General features: G+C 42.2%; 1 long non-coding RNA gene across 3 annotated transcripts in view; it reads right to left on the reverse strand.

Moving 5' to 3' along the window:
• The window catches only part of LOC146789769 (uncharacterized), a 310,950-nt gene that overhangs the window by 90,679 nt on the left and 206,653 nt on the right, over positions 1 to 13,618 (reverse strand). For all 3 annotated transcript variants that reach the window (XR_014970159.1, XR_014970157.1, XR_014970158.1), the window contains exon 7: positions 11,419 to 11,555. This is a non-coding gene — a long non-coding RNA (uncharacterized LOC146789769). The remainder of the gene's footprint in view (positions 1 to 11,418; positions 11,556 to 13,618) is intronic.

Consider the following 13,618-nt stretch of genomic DNA (forward strand, 5'->3'; position numbering starts at 1 on the left):
TGTCCTTGCACGCTCCAGTATGTGGGAATGACGACTAGAAAGATAAGAACCCGCATCAATGAACATCGAAGCACGATCAGGTGCAAAAAAAACTAACACTAAGTTGACTCGACATTTCTCAGAAAAAAACCACAAAGAAACAGACCTTAGCTGGACTATACTGGAGGTCATGAAAAAAGGTAAATCTGACCTCACCAGAGAACTACATTTCAGAGAGCAACGATGGGTCTACCGCCTCCGTTCCCATGAGAAGGGCCTTAATGATGACATCCCCTGGCTACAGCTAACACGATAAAAAGTACAATGAACTTGAAATATACCACCCCTTGACCATGACCTAAAAGAATTCTTTTGACCAGACTCACGTTGAAAGCATGTTCTGGGCACACACACAAAAGAATAGATACCATTGCCACAAACACCACAGTGGTCCTCACCAAACAATCCTCAAGTGCCTCTTTCTACACTTAACACAACACGATCCCCCGCGCGCCACCATTCTTCAGTGTCAAGTTGACTATAGACGCTCGGCGCGTGCACGACCAGCCCTATGCCACCTCTTAGAAATGTAGTACAGCTACATTTTGCTATACTAGCTACGGTGACCACACTACCGTCCACACCTCCAGCTGACTCATAAGTAAAGTTCAGCCCGTGACGTCATATGTCGCACAGAGGAAAGTTGCGGCTGTTTGAGTATGCATGTGCTTATACAAGCATTCATATGATAAAAATGCTCAAGTGCTCTTCTTGAACCTAAGGTTCATGAGATCGTGGGACTGATCTGAGCATAAATGATATGCGGGACATACATGCAATGATTTTGCTTGAAAATGACTGGCTCTAGGTCACAGGTCGCTTTGAATGTTACACAAAGGGCTTTATACTCATTGCGGCGCTTCACTGGTAACCAGTGTATTTCTCTTAGGGCGACGGCGGCTGTTTTATGCTTGAGAATGTTCATCGCACAGAGGAAAGTTGCGGTTGTTTGAGTATGCATGTGCTTATATAAACATTGATATGACCTTTATCAAGCGGCTCACCGCCACTTGAACGCACCGCTCACCGTAAATGTTCGGAGCTTTTACCATGACATACGCTCCAACACGCGATCGCTATTATCTCCGTCTCCATGCCAACCAGTCACTCCCTAGCACGCATTGATATCACCTTGTGAGCTCATCATTCGGATCACCGCCCCTACCGAATTGCAACGAGGGCACACAACGCACACAATGCTCTCCACTTTTTCCCTACAACGCTATCACCGCACACGCTCCAGAGGGCACTAACAACGTATGTTTTCCATGCCAACAACATAGCCTCGAGCGAGTTTTGTTAACATTTATTTGATCCTGTCATTTGGGCCAACTCCCCCTGCCGCATTACAATCAATTAGACAAAGCGTAAGAAGTCTGTACACTGCACAACCAATGAAACCTCCCCATTCGGTTTCCATCTCTTGGCACACCCCCGCCTGTTTGGGCTTTTCGGCACCGACCCTCCGCTAAAAACGCCCACTCGCCTTTCCACGAATAAGGCTCGTATCTTCAAGTATTACACACGCCTACAATCAACATCTTTTCTCCAGGCGGTGAGACACCGGGACACGCGCACATGTTAACGCTTACCACTAATTACTTCAATTAAGCACCCGCGACCCACCTTTATAAACGACGCCCGCTCCCTGCCATTTCTACTTTCGGGAGGACCGGGAGCGGACGTATAGGATTCGGGACGCATCCATCACATGTCATAGTAAGAGTGTGCTTGAACTGAAAGACTGGGGAGTGTGTGGATATGTGTACATGTATGTATGCCCATTTACCCCATGAGATTTGAATAGATCACTACTTAGTTCGTTTTGGGAGATTTCTCTCAAACCAAAAAACGCTTTTATGAAGATTGTGGTTTTTTCATGTTTTCTTTTACAGAGGAGACAAACTCTGGATTCCCTCCGCCCCTTCCCCCATGGGACAAGTAGTCCATTTAACTAGGGTAAGACTGGTAGCAGCACCGTCTGCCACCATCCTCAAAAGCTTCACACAAGTGTACACAATTAGAGTGCCACAAAGTCACGTACACACCATTTCTCACGCTTAGAAATCAATGCATGCATTGTCTTTCTTCCTTTTTTCCTTACAGGTACAAATGAACCAGCGAGTTACATTAATCATTATCTCCCATATTTTTATTTTAGGCTTCAACTTTGGAAGCAGTTATAAAACGGTGAAGTGTGACCAACGCCACACTCACACAGTGGTAACATCTTACCAACATTTGGTAAGAACGGAGCCCTTTTCACACCTCTAGGTCCTGATGAATGCCATGGACCCAATTGGGCCGCTTGGGCAGAAACATGTCGACCATCCACTAGACGGTAGGGGACAATAACCACCCCAATCACCGTCACATTTTAATATCATAGTTTTCATGTTACATTAAAAACTCCTGACTACTATAATGATTTTTAACCCCACTCACATATTCACGGGCCCCCACTTAGTCACTTAGAAGTGCATCCTTGTCGTCAAGTGTATGCCCGCCCTCCATCAAACGAAGGTTTTGGAGGGCGAGGACTGGTCAATGATGAAGCATGACACCAGGTGGTGTGTGAGACCAGTCCGTAACTTTTTGTGAGATGCCCACACTCACGACGTTCTTGTAACTCGTTTGGGTTATCACACTAGGAGCAGCTCTTTTGTGGTAAACTGTCCGGAAGAAGACCCAGTCAGACCCATCACCTCATCACCTCATCACCAGACCTGTGCAGAGTATTCTTTCCTGAAGACCTTTCACTTCTTACGACTAATGAGGATGATCTACTGTAAGAGAACTGTAGACAAAGTGAACGCATGCTTTAGATACAGTAATTTCTGCCTCAGTAATTATACTTTACTCACTTGTACAATAAGCAAATATTCACTGAGGTGGTTCTACCTGCATTTCCAAATTACCAATGAGTGTTAACTAGTTTTTTGGACTTAAGGAATGGTTCAAGGAACTCTGCTACATTCATGTTATCAAGCTGATTTTGTTGCTTGGTTAATCTTCCCTTCATCGCTTAAGGTAAATCAGCCCATTTGAATACATTCTTTGAATGTCTCAAGGCATATGGTCCCTGCAGTCTTTAAACGTTCATTGCATACTTGGTCTGGTTTCACAAAACGAGGGAGAGTCTTACTTCTCTCCTGTTTTTAGGTCTCGCCTGAGCCAGCGCATACGCTGCTCTGCGAAGCATTTAGTGTGTGGGCTTTTAAAAGTCTCACCACAGCTTTTTGGCAGGCCTCGAGCGTGCGGTTACGCGCACAATGACGAGCAGAGGAGCCATCTGGCTTTCCTCTCTCGCAATGGTGCGCGCACATCACTTGCCAGCCTGCTTTCAATTTTGCTGTTGTGTGTGCGCGCGCACACACAACTCCCGGGCTTGTTTTTCACTTTCCTCAGTAACTTTCCAATACTGACCAACAAACCCCACCGTTAAATACCTTGTATCCAAAGTACACTAAATCTGTAGCGATCAGACCGGGAGTTTAAAAACCTTCCCCCTGAAGGCTCGCACTATCACTGTCCGGCTGCTCCTTTCCCAAATAATTTTTCAACATCTAAGTATGAATTAAAGCACATGCTCTTCCTGTTTATTCGTTTTCCTTCATTTTCTGCACAGGTCTTGGCATTCGTTAATGCATCAAGTAATATACGATCACCCATACATGTAATTAACACTCCTGCTTCTTTTTTTTTTTCCTAAACACGGTCTGCTACTCGCCCCTTATCCCTAGCTTTAAGAAATAACGCGCTTGCTCCGTCTTTACCTTTTCCCAATTTAATTGCCATGCACAAGACTAATCAATTGCGATAAGAAATAACCTACTAAAACAGTTCTCCCACCATTTTTCTCCCGCAAAGTTTTTTGTACCTTACGAACTGGATTACCAGCCACGACCCTCTAATTACGCCAGCCGATACCACTTCCACTCCTCCCTTCTGTCGCTCGTGTATTGAACAGCAGACAGCCAGAAAAAAGCATTGCCTAGCTATTAAATGGGAACGGATGTGTCACACTGGATGCGAGGTTCACAACTCAACATGGCCAACCTGTTGTGCCTCAAGGCTGCGACACCATTAGTGATTTCCACACCTAAGACTGTTAATTTGTTGGGCTACAGACACTAAGTTTCCTGCATGTTGTCGCCTGGTGATGCGTAGTTAGCTGCAGAGGACAAAATAATATTACTCTAATATGAACGCTGCCGGGAGTTACGAATAGATTGGTGTACTTGAACAGTTAAACCACCGGAAAGCTGTTGGTCGCCCTCACCTAAGAAGGATGACTTGTGTCAGCTGAGGTGCCTGGACAGCTCCGAAACTTTCCCACCCAGCATGGTAGGCCACTCGCATCTGCAGCAGTGCAGAGTTACAGAGATACAGCCTGCGATGCTCTTCTCCCTGGTCCTGTGAGGGGACTATGAGCACCCAGCACCTCCTGGGGTGGCCTACGGGAAAACCGGGGCTGAAGGTACCATGGTGGCTGTGTATATCTGGGAGCAGTAGGAAACCGCTGCAGCGCTGAGCGGTGTGAGCCTGGCGCCCACTTCTGACAGGTGAACAGCTCCCCATCTTCACTCTGCCCGCCTCATCTTTATCCTCGAGTCTCCCCTGCTTCCCTGCTTATAGCCCCATGACAATCTTTGTCATTCTAAGCAGTCTATTCGCACTTGGTTTTTTTCTACCCATCTGTTCCGTTCTGTTTATCGATTTCCTGTCATTTCACTAACATTTCATCCACTCTTACTTATATTTATTTGTGGTTACTTTGTAAATATGTTGACTTTGATAAAGTTCTCATGTTAAATAAAGGCGATTCTTAATTGCTACTTCAGTAGGGTATTTGGACGGAAATTAAAACTATGAGCTTTTAATAAACCTATGAATATGGTACTCAAGCCTTTTATGGATATTAAAAATCAAATACTGACAGGTGCTAGTAGAGTAATTTTTGTTCGCATTTTCAGTACAGGATTGTCTTGCTTCAGATCACTGTCAGGCTATCTTATTTGGCGTATCTGTTGCCTCACTTAAGATGGCAACCCACTGACTACTCTCATATTTCATGTAGCTGTCAGTGGTGCATGCAGTGCTCTCTGGTATTGAAGCTTGCCCTCCTCTGCTCCACTTACCCTGTCTTCTATAAAAAGACAAGCATTGGCATAGCCAATAGATCTCGCTTTTGGGACCTTATAAGTATTTAGTTATGCAGCACAATATCCTTGGTGCAACAACATCAACTGTTGCATGGGTAAACACTTATAAGGTCCCAAAAGCGAAACCTATTGGCTATGCCAATGCTTGTTTGTCTACTAGGCAGATTAAGGCCTAAAAAGAAAGTTAATGGTACATTTTAACATATTGTATTTATCACTCCGTTTAAAAAGACCCGAGAGGTCTATAATTTGAAATCAATGAATTAAGTGCTTACAATAAAGATGGTTACTTAGTAAGCATCTGTGCGTAGCATGTAGGGCTGTAGATTCACATATGCTGTATCCTACTGCCATCTAGTGTTGAGTTCAGACTGTTTCAACTTATTTTTCTTCGAAAAAGTCTTGAGTTAGGTGGTTTTGGTGACTCTTCCTCTTGTGCTGAACGTGCATGGGCAGTGACTCCATGTTTTTTTTTCCCCACACACAACGGATGAGTAGGTATGGGGTGATGAGTAGGGTAGTATAAGGACCATGTGTTATGTAAATATTTAGGTAAGTTGAGAATATCTCTAGTAAATACTGGCTTTCGGGGAGGCAGGTGGGTGCATGTGAATTCACAGCACTACATGCAATAAACAGATGCTTACAGCGAAAGTAACAATCTATTCATAGAAAATTGTGGCTGTAGATGCACATACTCTGCTTGAACTGTACGGCAGTACTCCTCTCAGCAGTGGCTAGCCAGTTGATGGTGCACAGGTCTGAAATAAGTCATGAGGATAATTTGACCAACTTTAGGATGTTGTCTGCCAAGAATATACAAGCAATAATGTTTTGTAAAGGTGTGTGGAGGTAGCCACGTGGCAGCTTTCTAATAGACCGCTATGAGTAAGTTCCCAAGGAAGGCCACAGTGGTGCTCATTTGTGGGTGGAGTGAGGTGTGTGGTGGCAGCAGGTGTGGTTATTAGGCTTTAAGGTAACAGGTTTGGATTCATTTGATGATCCACAAGGCTATACCCATTTTAGATATGTATTGACATTTAAGAGATTGTGTAAAGGTAACAAAATGGGTTCTGCTTTGCAGAAAGACTTTGTCCTATCTATGTAACAAGTGCTGACCGCTACAGAGTGTATACCGCCTTGCTTTTAAATATAAAGCAAGGCGGACATGTTTTTCGTATAATGAATACCTTGAATGTCTTGGAGAAACATTTTGAGGGCCAGGTGTATGGCTAAGCGTTCCTGAAGGCTGATGTGGAGACACTATTGAGGAGATGCCCACAGAGCCCCGAAACTGTCATACTGCATAGATGCGTCACCCACCATGCAAGTTAAGTATCCTTGGTGATGATTACCTGCGGAATTGGATCTGCAAAGGGCCTGCCTTGCAACAGGCTGTCACTGGTGCACCACTGGAGACAGCGAAGGTTGCTGGACCTTAACACTAAATTTTCCCACTGACCCTCCGATTGTGATCATTTAGCAGATAGCCACTTTTGCAACAAACATATGGAGCCTTGCATGCGTGAATTCGGCTATAGGGGAGGCCATATTACCCAAGATGCACATCGCTTTGAGAGGACTGAGTGGCTGAAAAAGAGGCAGTAGCTACGTAAATGTGGCAACCCTTTGAATGCTTGGGAAGGACTTGGTTGTGAAAGTGTTTAGTACAGGGGTCTCCAGCCTTTAGAATAATGACAGCTACTTCAGATCAGTAAAAATCGACGTGAGCTACTGATTGCCAAGTAACTTGTGCATTGTTACTAGACATCCAGCCACTCAGCTTCATGGAATTTAAACCTAATGTCCAAGAAGCCCAATACTTTTTTTTCCAGTTTGAAAAGCTTTATTGAATACAATAGTTAATACATAAGGAAATCAGCAAATACAAAAGAAAAAATTGAGAGGAGGTTAAACAATGACTTAGGCTAAAATCCAGATAGAAAAGGTAAAAGCATTTTATAAGGTTTAAAAATAAAGGAAGGGGCAGAAAGGGGAGAGGAAAGAGAGGAAGGGAAAAAGGAGGAAGCATTAACGCTGAAAAATTACGAAATACAAAGAATGGCATAAGAACAAAATGTTGTGGATAACACATACAAAATGTACGGTATACATGATACTAAAACATTAGAATCATATAAAAGCATTAGAATCATAAAAATAAAAAATAAAAAGGAGGACAGAGGCAATAACCTTCAAGGGGGTTTAAAATTTTCTGAATTGTTGCGTGGAAGTTTCTTTAGACCAGACGGTCCAAGTATGTAGTAAGTGGTAGCCAGAAAAGGTCTATTAAGAACCGGTTTACAGGAGGAGGCAAAAGCAACATCAAGTCTATGAAAATGACAAAGAGTATTACACCAACACTGTATGGAGATGTTTGTAAGGGATTTCCAATTAAATGAGATGTGTTGGAATGCAAGAGCAAGCATGAGGTCGAGTAGGCCAAGGGAATGTGCGGGAAGATCTAAAGAGTCAGATAAACTGCCCAGAAAGAGAAGAGGCATAGAGTAAGGAATGGAGATTGTGAATATCAAAGAGATATAGAACCAAATCTTATCCCAGAACTTAGAGACTGTAGGGCAGAGAAAAAAAGGTGGATAAGATCAGCGTCAGGAAAGCCGCAAGTCCAGCACTTAGAATCAGAAGAAACAGAAAAACATGACAAGGAAATCGGGGAAAGGCACAATCTGTGATATAGAAAAAATAAAGATTGAGTAAGAGGCAGAGTGGGAAATTAAGGATCTGGACCAGATTTTATCCCAAAGAGCAACAGACCAGACACATCCCAAATCCGTTTCCCAGGAAAGTTCAACTTTCGATTTAGCCCGATCAGGAGATAAAAAGAATTTATAAATGAGAAGCTTTAGGGAGGGTGAGAAGTAATTTGAGAAGAGGATTTTGGGCAGGAGGCGAGGACAAGGAGGGAAGGGAGTAGTAGGTGTCAAGAATTGTTGTCATAAGAGTGGAGAATTTACGTAAAAAAGATCGAGGGCAATGAAATAAAACTTGAAATTGGGGAAAGGAGCAAGGGGAAGTTCATTAAAGAACTGATCGACCCACTTGATACCAAGTAATCTCCAAGTGTTTCAAAAAATGGGCCTAATATTTTGAAGAATAAGAGTTAAGAGCATCTAAGAAAGACTCACCGGTAAAAGTAGGAGGATGAACTAAAGATGACAAAAGGGAAGAGGTATATTTAAATAAAGGGAGAGATGTATAGGAAGTTTTAGAAGAGAAACGCATAACCTCATTGAAGGAAAAGGGTAGCAGCAATACTTGTTCAATGGAGAGCCAAAGAGGAGTAAAGGGAGAAAATTCTGAAGTGAGCCACCTAGAAGCTTGACGTAATGAAAAAGACTTATGATAGAGACGAAAATCTGGGCAGTTGACACCACCATTGAGTTTGGACTTTCGAAAAGAAGAGGAGGCAATTCTAGATTTTTTGTTTTTCCAAAGAAATCTTGAAAGGCATGAATCAATACGTTTAAAGTGAATAGCGGGAATATGAACAGGAAGCATGGAAGCGATATATACGAGGATGGGGGCAATCATCTTTATCGAGCCCAGGCGACCCCACCAAGAAAGAAAAAGTGGGTTCCAAGAAGAAAATGCCGTTTTAATCCGAGACAGGACTGCGGACACATTTAATTGGATTGAGGAGGGAATAGTTAGAAAACCATATACCTAGATATTTAATCTTCAAGCTGTTCCAAGCGAACCTGGTAGAGGAGAAGAGGTGAGGAAGACAGAATTTGGCAAGAGGAAGAATTTCGGTCTTATCAGAATTAATTTTGTACCCGGAGACCTGCGAAAAGGAGTTAAATGCTAACAAAGGGGGGATAGAAATCTCTGGATTGGAAATAAATAGTAGAATATCGTCTGCATAAGCAGAGAGCTTTAACTGATTGTCACCATAAGGAAAGCCGGAGATAAAATCATTATTACGGATCAAGACCAAAAAAAGTTCAAGGGCCAAAACAAAAAGTGGGGATAAAGGACATCCCTGACGAACCCCTCGTTGGAAGAGGAAAGTAAGAAGAAACCTGACCATTAACTAGGACCGAAGCTTTGGGGGCAGAATACAGTAGGGAGATGAGGGATATGAAATTAGGACCAAAACCATGCCAACGTAGCGAAATAAAAAAGACCAATCAACTCTGTCGAAAGCTTTTTCTGCATCAACAGAGATAGCAGCTAGAGGAATAGAAAGAGATGAGGCTTTATTCAAGACAGTGAGAAAAAGACGAGAGTTATCAGAGTTAAGTCTACCTTTAACAAAACCACATTGTTCCTTGCCAATTAGATGGGGCAAAAAAGGGTCCAAACGTAAAGCAAGGAGTTTAGCAAAAAGTTTATAGTCGACATTAACTAAAAGAAATCTGGCAGTAATTTTTAAAAAATTGGGGATCACGGCCTTCCTTAGGAATGAGGCAAATGGTGGCCTTCTGAAAAGTACCATCAGCTTTACCGGATAAGTAGAATGATCGAAAAAGCGATAAGAGTTCGGGAAGTAAAAGGTCAGAGAAGTGCAAATAAAATTCAACAGAAAAACCATCAGGTCCAGGTGACTTTCCTTTAGTAAGAGCGTTCAATGCTAGGGAAACTTAGTCAAGTGAGAGGGCTTTTTCAAGATTGGAAAAATTAAGGTGAGAAGCGGAGGGACTAGGAAGTTTCTCCAAATAGGACTGAATGAGAAAAGCAGAAAGGGGGGAGGGGGGGACCTCTGGGGTATAGAGATTGATAAAAAAAGTTGAAACTGCTTAAGAATTTCCTGATCTTTATGATGAAGAGTATTAGAGGAAAAAACAGAGACTATAAAAGAACGTTCTTTGCGTAACTTAAGGTAGTTAGCCAGGAGTTTCCCTGATCTGTTGCGGCCTCCATAACAACGAGCACTGCTGCGAAGAAGTATTGATGAAGCATTGTCGGTAGTAGATTTATTGAATTCAAATTTCGCTTTTATGAGATCCGGTGGAATGGACTTAGAAGTGTAAAATTCATGTTCCAAAAATTTAATATGGGCCAAAATATCCATCCGCTTCTGAAGATAGTTTTTTTTTCTTAGAGACAAAATCAATAATGAAGCCTCTTGCAGTTGCTTTAAAGGAGTCCCAAAGAAGCTGGGAAGAAATATTGGAATTACTATTGAGCGAAAAGAATTTGTTGGTAAAGGAACGGCAAGAGGGTCAGTAAGAAGAGTTATTAAAGCACCAACGAGAAGATTTGGGATGTGGGGTAAGTAAGTCCAGGTCCTTTACAATTGGGGCATGGTCCGAGATGACAATGGGTTCAATAGAGGAGGAAAGTAGATTTTGAGATAAAGAGAGAAAAATGTAGTCCAAGCAAGAGAGAAGCATGGGGGGGGGGAGAGAAAAAGGAATAGTCAAGAGTGTCAGGATGAGCAAGAATCGATGAGGTGTGATTGAGAGATAGTATCCAGGAATTGTTTTTGAGTCTTACGAGGTGTGAAACGAACAGTTGATATGCGATCCAGGAACGGATCCATAATCTGATTACAATCACCTCCCAATATAAACAGGTCATCTCGGTATTAAATAAAAAAAATTGTGATTGAAGGCCAAAAAGTACAATCAGCAGCTGTAGGACCATAGACATTAAAGACAGTTAAAGGCACAGAATTGATTAATAACTTAGCAACAATCCATCTACCATCAGAATCATTTTCTTGTAACAGGACCTTACATTTTAATTTATGACATAAGATGGCAACACCGTTTTTCTTATTGGTTGAAGGAGAGAATAAAACCGTACCCACCCAGCTTCTTTTGAGCTTAAGAGATTCGGACACTGTAAGATGGGTCTCTTGCAAGAGAACTATATCAGGGTTATATGAAGCTAGGTGGGAAAGGACTGACATTTAATAGGGTTCATAAAACCTTTTACATTCCAGGAAATTACTTTGAATTAAAAACTAAAATTGGATAGAAACAAAGACTACAAAAAGAAACAAGGAGAAAGAAGTGTCAATAAGAGGGAGGAAAATGAGATGAAAGAAAAGGGGGGGGATTCAGAGAGGGAGCGAAGAAGACACCGAAAAGAAGGTAATACCGCACATGTAAAGAAAAGGAAGAAAAATATAGACAGGAGAAAGGAGTTGAGCAAGAAGATGAAAGGAAAACAAGGTATGAGGGGAAGGAAAAGAAAGGAAATATAAGGGACAGTACATATCCAGAAAGGATGACTAATAACATACCTGTGGGGGACATAAAAGAGGACAACAGGGCAATGGTGACACAAGACAAGCCGCACAAAAAGGAAATCCAAACCGCACCAGGACGAAAGAAAATAGTTGGGGAGCCTTATGGGTCGAAGGGACGAACACCAACCAATCTATGTAAATAAAGAAGGGAGAGGAGAACATCAGGAGAAGCATAGGAGCATGTGAAAGAAGTCAACAAAGAACCATATGGAAGCTTCTTAAGAAACAGGCAAAAACGCAACATAACTGATAAAAATACGAATGAACAATTCACAAACAATATCAAACATAACAGAACAATGCATAGCAAATATAGAAAAAACTGTAAAATATCAACAAAAACCTGTAAGGAAAAAAGAAAGGATTAAATAATCAGCCATTAGAAGAGTTAGTAGTGTCCATGCTGCTGGTGGTATGTATAAGGATAAAGTTCTTAAGTTCTGCAGGATCCTGAAAAGACCAAGTTTGATTTTGGTACGTCACTTTGAAAAGACATGGGTGGAATAAACCATATCTGGCACCAAGAGTTCGAAGAGGAGCACGAAGATTGAGGAATTCTTTTCTTCCGGAGGCCGTAGCGTTAAAGACATCTTGAGAAAGGAATACTTTCTGACCCATCCAGGAAAGCTGATGTTTAGATCTAGCTGCCATAAGGACCGAGAGAGGGTCCGTAAATTTCAAGAAGGACTCTGAGGCTTCGCTGGAGCTGCAGAAGAGGAAAGGCGAGGACCCAGTCTATGGGCCCGTTGAATACTGAGAGAGGTTGTCGAGGGCATCTTAAGAGCTTCGGGAGAAAAGAGGAGAAAAATGAGACGGGATCATCTCCTTCCAGGGATTCTGGCAAACCATAAATACGAAGGTTATTCCTTTTATTTCTATTTTCCAAGTCCTCAGTATGTTGTTGGAGACTGAGAACTGTTTTCTCTAAAGAGGAAATCCTTTAGGAATTAACCTGTACCTCTGATGCTTGTTGTTCCAATGAGGTCACTGTTGTCCATAGTAGACCATTTCTCTTCAAGAAATTGCATTTTATTGTTAGTTTCTTCAACAAAAGGGTGCAACGCACGTATCTCTTCTAAAAGCAATTCCATAGAAACGGAAGGTGTTTTGTCTGGTGAAGAAGGATCTAGTTTCAAACGTTTAGTTGGAGATAGGTGGAGAGGATTTACCCGGAGTAATTTGTGATGAAGAAGAGCGGCCAGCGGTTACTCCAGCAATTTGAGAAGAGTTTGGAGCTGACGATACAGAGGATGGAGACGTAGTCCTTGAGGGTACGAAAACAAATTTCGGATTACGCAACCGTCCCATAAGTAACCACCAGAGCTTAAGAGAGATGAAGCGTTGTTGTGTTGTTGGTATCAGAATAAAAACATCAACAAAGATAATGCTCAATATCACTGTGACCCATAGAAGTCAAAGTAACGAATAATGTAAGTAACCAGCTACTGGAGATAATAAAGTTCCAGGCAAAACAGTCCGTGTCCCTCGGAGAAGCACAGTTGGATAAGGCAAGAAAAGTCTTAGTCAGACAGCAGCGAAGCTCCACAACGATAAGTAGATTCGGAAGTAAAGCTATAGGAAGAAAGTCCACAAAAAAGCAGAATATAGCAAAAAAACCTCCGTAAAAGATTGATGGGATGTGAACTTGTAGAGAACACCACAGCACCGCAGCCGTGTCACTTCTGGGGGGCTTATTTAAAAGCTTGCATGAATATCTCTGGCAGACGTCGGTATTTAGCCCTCTTCTGTACTATGGAGTAAATCATTAATAAGCTGACATCAGCTGCTCCCTGGATAGCCCCTTTCACATTCCTTCCAACACAGCGGCATTCATTAAGATGAAAATAAAGCACTGACGATCATCTGGCTTCAATAAACAATGAGCCTTCGTAAGGTGTAGTCAGAGGAAGTAGTATTCAGCCCACATAATGCCAAGAAATGCCTCAGAATAAACCATTGCTCTGTGAAAGCTGAGAGAGGTTGAAAGCACTCTGTGTAAGGGAAGGCAGCTTTGAACTCTGGTGTCGAAATAAAGTAACAAATGGCCCATAAACAATGAGGTGACAAAATAAGAAGCACTTTCATCCAGGAATGAACATTATTTCAAAAGTTGTCCAGTGCCTGAGAAGTAGAGTAAGGTGAGTGAAACTTGCATTATCCCAAGTGAAGGCGTTCAAACGTCAAAGGTTTGAAG

This window comes from Triturus cristatus, chromosome 10 (genome assembly GCF_964204655.1).
Source record: "Triturus cristatus chromosome 10, aTriCri1.1, whole genome shotgun sequence".
NCBI lineage: Eukaryota > Metazoa > Chordata > Amphibia > Caudata > Salamandridae > Triturus > Triturus cristatus.